We start from the raw sequence: 6,372 nt of genomic DNA on the forward strand, positions 1-6,372 counted from the left end.
ATAATCTAACTCGATTGCACGCGCGTGCGTGCACACACGCGCACGCGCACACGCACACGCACACACACACACACACACACAAATGTGCCTAAAACATGGTTATTATTCATAATCCCTATACATCTTTTCTTTTTTGAATCAGTCAAATCAATGCTGAATATAAGACAAGTTCTACAAAAAAAATTTTTTTTCAGTTTTGGGGGATGTTTTGATAATCAGATAAAGTGGATATCTAGTGGGATGAGAAGGAAAGGGAGGTGGGGGGAGCGAGAGCTCACTGACACACTTTCAAGAATACACAACATGCTTTGCTCAAGGAGGTAGACACTGGGGCTCGGAACAGAATATCAAGACAGGTCAACCCAGTAGGGGACTGGAAGCTCTGCCCCCTTCACACTACCAGAGCGGGTCTAGAAACTGAAGTGGGACCCCACAAATAATCCGGTCTAGTCCCCCTCCTCCTTCTACCCAAACCACTGGGCGCCAATGATGCTGAATCATGAGCCTGGCAGCAGCCGCCCTCCTCACAGCTTCCACCCTGGCACGTCTCCAGCCAGGACAGGGACGGGGGAATGGGCGCCTGGACCTGGGGTGTGGAGGAGAGGGGCGGGGGCAAGGGCAGGTACTCACAGCTGAGGCACCTCTCTGGCTGGATCCAGGGGCCGGTCCCTCGGTGGCCTACAACTCCCCGCCAGCGGCTGGAGGCTCCCCGGTCGGCCCACCCCACGGGTCGTCCTGGGATCACCTCAGCTCGCCCACCGCCGGGGCAGCCACGGTTCAGAGCTCAGAAGCTCGACCCGACCAGGAGCAGCTGGAGCAGCTGTCGTTCCCAAGGGGGTGGAAGCTACCGATGGACCAGACCATTTGCCCGCTGCGCCCAGGGGTGCGCGTCGTGCATGGAGGTGCGAGCACCAGAACCTCGGGAGGGCTAGCGACGGGCAGGAAAAAGCAAGGAAAAGGAGGGACCTCTGCCCGCAGCTCGCCCTGAGAGCTACGGACTTCTTGGATCCGTGGCTTCTCATTTAGGTGTACAGAAGGATGAGCTGGGCTTTCCAGGACACCCCTCACCCCGCCTTATTCTTGGTCCCGCTCAGGGAGCGTTCGGAACGCCCTTAACAGAGGACCTAGCAACGCTAGCTCCAGGGTGGCGTCCCCTCCTAAGGGGATGCTAGGAGAGCTGGCTTGACACCTATCTGAGCCACCTCCTTCTTCACCCGGTGACCTAGGCTACCAGGTCCCAAGTCCCTGTGTCAGCTTATCACAGAGGAGTGCCTTAGACCTCGCAAATGGGCTCTTCTGATCTTTTATCATTATTTAGCTAATAATAAAAGAATATCAAAAGTCAATCTAAAAGTTAGACGGTATGATCGAGTGAGCGCCCTCCCAGCAGGTGGTTTGTATGTCTGAGGACGTTAGAGCCACTGTCAAATTCTCAACACGGAAGTTGGAAAATGTAGATTGAAGGGGCAGACACTTTGAACAGATCTATGGAAGAACCCAGAAGAAATTCAAGAATAGTTGTGGGTTTTTGTTCATGAGTTCAGAGATTGCTGTCTTGGTAACTCAGAAATAATCGTGATCTTACATGAGATGAACCTCACGTGACTGGGAAAAGTTCATAAGCATGAAATTTCTTTGACTTCCATGGGTTTCCTGCCCCTGACCCAGCCAGACTCACATTGTGTTTCCAGAACGCAATGGTTAACAACTGTTTAGTTCTCTCCATCCAGAATAAAATTGGTAGTTACTTATAAAATGTGACTAGGGTTCAGTGCTTGGTGTACCCCAAATAAAATGAAATGTCCCAACTTTACAGTTACTGTTTCTGGATTAAAGTGGTGTCCCCTTGAACAAGCCAACATAAATCGAGCATTTACGTGAACATTACAGTGGAAGCATTTTAAAGTCTAGCCTTTGCTTCCCACTTTACTCCTATTGAGATCAGTGGGAAAGCTCCTGGTTTTTAGATGGGGTTTTAAATGGTGCAGAACAGATGCTGACATCTGGACTTAATGCTCCAGGCGAGGGGGGGGCAGGGAATACACTGTAAGCCTTAACATAGCTATCGCTGGGACCCGGGTGTGAGCTTGACCTTTGTGAAAATTGGGTTTTATGATGGAGAAAGGATATTTGAGTATCTAACGTGGACATCAACCCTGATGTAGAACAGGGGACCAGAAAGAAGTGAATGGACTTTTCCCAGAAGAGTTGGGGGCATCAAGGTCAAAAGCTCAACGGAGCATTCCGTGAGGATAAGGATCTGCTGCCAATCTCACACTATCGTTACTCTGAGCCCTTACACTATGCTTGAATTTCAGGCCACCATTCTTCCAATCCCAAGCAAGAGTAAGAGTCACTCCCAACTTCGAAGCTCAAGACAGGGACCATTTACAGAACTCTGGAGCAGAGGTTGTTGCTTTTCCGTGTGGCGTGCTCTTGGGATAAGGTAAACAGATGCTGATGTCCACACGTCAGCACAGGCATAGCAGCCATCCCCAGAGTCCGTGTTGCTGGGGAGCCCAGAGAGCCGACTCCCTAGAGAAGCCAACAGCTCAACACGGGGCATACAGCCTCAGCCTCAGATATGTGCAGCTCTCTCCACATTCAGTTGTTTCCCTGTTAAAGGTAGCAGTAATGGAGACAGAGAAGAATCCAAGATAGAAACGAATACAAAAAGAAGGGACATGGCCTATGGATCTAGGGACTTGATGGTGCTGTGTCATCTGTAGCCACCTATTCAAACGTTGATGTTCTTAGCACATGTTTCCAAATGCAGAAAGGGAATATTTTATGACAACTTGGGACGTCGTCCAAGTGAAGGGGGTGGGGTGTCACAGGGCCTGCGCCCTCTGTTCCCTTTCAATGTCTTGAAAACCTAAATATATAGTACGGCCACAGAGGGAAAAATCACTTTCCAAGATGAGCATATGAGGTTTTAGATCTATGCACTACTTTTCTAATCCTTGTGGCAAGAGGCAGGTCAGACGTGGGGAGAGAAAAGATTTTCTGGGGTGAATGAAGCTTGACTTACGGGAAGGATCGTTAGTATCCAAGGTTGCTGTAAGCGTTATTTACATGTCAGCTATTAAGGCAAATTCATTTGTATTCACAAACGAGCATGATCTAGGAATCTTTAAAAGTATTGCCTCGAAATGATACTAAGAAGGTAAAAACAGGGCTTGGTGCGTTTGACAAAATTAAGTTGTGGTAAACCGCTCAGGGCAGAAGGCTTAACAGAGCATGCTCACTCAATTTCTAACATACGTCAGATTAGGTCAACGTTTGCATCATCCCATATACTCAGCTGAAGATGTGAGTTGTGTGGCTTCTCCTAGTCTGCCTTGAGCTAGTACTTAGTGAATGATTAATATTTCTGAGGTAAACATTACTACCACGTCCATCATAAAGACAATGAAACCGCTAGTTAAAATGACAACGTTAGAGGGAAAGCTGCCTTCAAACTTGAGCCAGCGCCTGGCATCACATTCCACATACCGTCCTGGTAGTCTGCCGCTCGGAAAGCAAGCCATGAATTTCATGCCTGTTTGCAGTAAGGAAATCTATTTCATACTTCTGCATTCATTTTTGGTTTCTTGACACGGTTTTGCTGTGAATCCTGACAGCCTACCAAGTGCTGGGAAGATAGGCTTACACCAGTGTGCCCAGCCATACATAGTTTGACATCTATTTGCACTGCTAGTTTCTAAGAGAGATGAGTCATTTCTCACATATGAGGATTAGATGCTAACGCTCTCATGGGAAACACTTTATGTTCTCGGAATCTAAAATGAGCGAAGGCATCATGTATCTAGCCGGTGATTCCTAAAGGCGTTGGGCAACTTATCTCAGGAAATCGAGGCGAAATGTGGAACCCCTATTTTGTGATGCCACATAGTCGATCCTACTGCACAAACAGTTTGACCAAACTATACAAAACGAGAACAATGGAGAGCCCCCTCCCTTCCTCCACCTCCCTCTCTCCTCTTTTTCTTGAACCCCCTCTGTCTTCCCTCCATTATCTCTGTCTCCCTCTCCCTCAGCCCCTCTCTCCAGCCTTCTGGACTTAACTCTTTGCCCCAACCATTAACTAAGCAGGAAACAAGAAATGGTTATTGTAAACCTTTGATATATAAAATCCCCCAGTCATTGTATAGAAATGTACCTATGTGCATAGGACAGCTTTCGGGGTTCTTTTCAACATTTTTTATTGCATTTATCTATAGATGCATGGCACAGCACCCATACAGAGGTCAGAGGACAAGTTAAGGGAGTGATTTTCTCCTTCTAGCCTGTGGCCCTAGGTATCAAATTTAGGTCAGCGGGATTCATAGCAAGTGCTCCTACCCATTGAGCACCTTCACTTGTAAAGCACTCTTTATGCATAAAGTTCTTTATGTATAAGGAAAATGGTGCTTAAAACTGTGTTATATTTGTGTACAATTTTTGGAGAATTGACGTGTTTATAACACTATTATTTCTAACCTTGGTGTTTGTAGTTTTAATGCTCTGCATGCTGTACCTTTCTTACCAAGCTCACCTAATAATGTTGCATACAACATCTGCCTTCTGAACCAAATATCCTTCTGATATCTCTGAGTGTTATTTCCTGGATAGGCAGAGGACCAGTGTCCTCTGCAGTTTATCTTGTGTTTATCCAATGCAGCCAAATGACGTGCTTGACTACGGAAGCCTCAGAGAATTTTCTAAGAAAGGGGGGAGGTCTATATTCAGGAAAGGTAACTTCATCTCCTTTTTGTCATGAATCCCTTGGTCTCCTTGGTGGCTAGAGATGCCACTGTAGGCAATTATGGAGAAGCTTGTGTGATTCCTGAGGTTGAGTGAAGGCTTAACGTTGTACATGTAAACCATTACTAGTGTGCCTTTCTTAGCTGTATGCATCTCCTTCCTATTTTGCTTAGCATTTCCTTTCCCTCCAATGACTTGTCCTCTGCCAATTTCCCCTTCACAGCCTATCGACAGTGGCTGGTAATCCATATGTAACCAGACTTCTTGAACTGCACCCCATTTCCTTCCTTGTTCAAGCCTGCTTTGGGGTGGACACTCTTGCTCTGTTACAGCCTTTGACCTGTTTTTCTCATGTTTGGCATCTATACTAGGACAAAGCAGATCTACCTTTCCAGTTGCTGCTGTTGCTTTTGCTGGCTGTGGTATTGTTATTCTGACTTCATAAAATTACCCAAGGAACACCCCTATTTCTAACACCTGCAATAATTTAAATAAGATTGGAATTATCTCCTTTAATAAGTTGGAAGACACTGAATTCATCTGACTGCAGGCAGTCACCACTCAAGTCTCCACTATTGATCTACTTCAGGGTTCCTATTGGTGGTGGTGGTGTTCTTGTTTTTAATTCTTATGTCTCTGTTCTGGTATTATAAACTTTTCATTAAAAATTATCTCTGCTCTATCATTTTTAATTGCCCTCCATTGTTTTAGAAGTATCCCATTTCCCAAGATCTCTGGATTACTACATCTTTTCAAATTTTATTCTTTTACTTCATTGAGTGTTTCTTAATGCTCAACTGGAATAGGATGAGATTGTAAAAGTTGTAATTTATTGACAGTTTCTTTCGATGGTGTGCATAATTATATAAATAGTTTACTGAGATAGGAAATGTATTTATCTGTATGTTTACATGCCCTATTGAAGAAATAAAATGTTCTCTATAAAAATGTTCTGTGATGTGAACATATATCACCCCCTAAATTCATGTCTCAAAATCTAATGTTACCAATGTTTTGATGTTACAGTGTTGGAGTTAAGCAGGTTTTTGCGAAGATTTTCCACTAATGGGAAGAGTGCCCCAAACAGAATCCCCAAAAAGCTGCCTGATCTGCAGAGGGAATTCCAGGACAGCCAGTAGAATTTTGTCTCGCTAGCTGGTTTGGCCTCATGCTTTGACATATTTAATAGACATGGATCTTGGACCACATGTACACATTTCAGTGTAGACCTTCTCCCTGAAATAGGACATGGGAAGTCATGGTTCCACTTCCAGAAAGACGTACTAATGTTGTTCTTAATTATTTATATTTCCTGTCTCCCTCAGAAGCACTATAGCAGTGCTAATGGCTGTTTTTAATGGCTGCTCTCTGAGCTGGTATACGGCCATTTTCGTCCATCAACTCACGGGGTGTTTTGGGGTTTCTAGTTGAGGAGGAAATGGTTTATTTCAGCTACTCACATTCCAGTGTCACAGGAGGAATCCGAGGCAGGAAACCAAAGCAGAAACCTGGAGGCAGGAACTGAAGCAAAGCCCAGGAAGGACTTCTGATAACTGGCTCGCTCCTCTTGGCTGACCCAATTTGCTCTCTCATGCAATCCCGAACCACCTGCCTAGGGGACCGTAC

At 45.4% G+C, this 6,372-nt stretch overlaps 1 protein-coding gene across 2 annotated transcripts in view; it reads right to left on the bottom strand.

Annotated features, from left to right (window-relative positions):
• The window catches only part of Ttll7 (tubulin tyrosine ligase like 7), a 124,216-nt gene extending 123,375 nt beyond the window's left edge, over positions 1-841 (bottom strand). For both annotated transcript variants that reach the window (XM_032897195.1, XM_032897194.1), the window contains exon 1: positions 631-841. The gene's annotated coding sequence lies outside the window, so the exon portion shown is untranslated. The remainder of the gene's footprint in view (positions 1-630) is intronic.
• Between the last annotated feature and the right edge of the window lie 5,531 nt (positions 842-6,372).

The sequence above is a fragment of the Rattus rattus genome, chromosome 3, assembly GCF_011064425.1.
Source record: "Rattus rattus isolate New Zealand chromosome 3, Rrattus_CSIRO_v1, whole genome shotgun sequence".
Taxonomy (NCBI): domain Eukaryota; kingdom Metazoa; phylum Chordata; class Mammalia; order Rodentia; family Muridae; genus Rattus; species Rattus rattus.